Genomic DNA, 556 nt, shown 5'->3' on the forward strand with positions numbered 1-556 from the left:
CATAAGACCATAGGTGGAATCCTGAACCACATCCAGAATCTTCTGAGGTGGGAAATTTCCACTTGAAAGGACAAGCAGACCAGCCTGGAGCGGCTGGAAGAACAGAAGACAACGTCTTGAAAGAATGACCAACAGGAAAAATACAAAAGAATATAGGCAGTTCGACTAATTATTACAAGAATAAGCAAGTTGCTCTCTTATGAGACATCAAGGCAAGTGGTCAGGTCCCCTCAGGACAAACCCCCTTCAAAGACTAAGACTCAATGGGAATGCATGCTCTGATTGGTAACCACATTCATCACTGATAAGGGGAAGTAAGGGAAAAATAGCAATGAAGCTGCAAGCTAAGCCCTACAATGTTCAATAGACTCCTGTGAATCCGGGTGGAGACCTGGTTGGCCAGCAGGGTCAGTAACATAGCCACAGAGGACAAGAGTGGAGAGTGAAGTGTCCAGCTGATTAGAAAAGAGGGCATATGCACAAGAACACCCACACTTGCAGATAATACCCACTTGACCTGGCTTCAATGATTGGATGATCAGAGCTCAACTAGAAG

The sequence above is a fragment of the Chrysochloris asiatica genome, unplaced genomic scaffold (assembly GCF_000296735.1).
Source record: "Chrysochloris asiatica unplaced genomic scaffold, ChrAsi1.0 scaffold00432, whole genome shotgun sequence".
Taxonomy (NCBI): Eukaryota; Metazoa; Chordata; class Mammalia; order Afrosoricida; family Chrysochloridae; genus Chrysochloris; species Chrysochloris asiatica.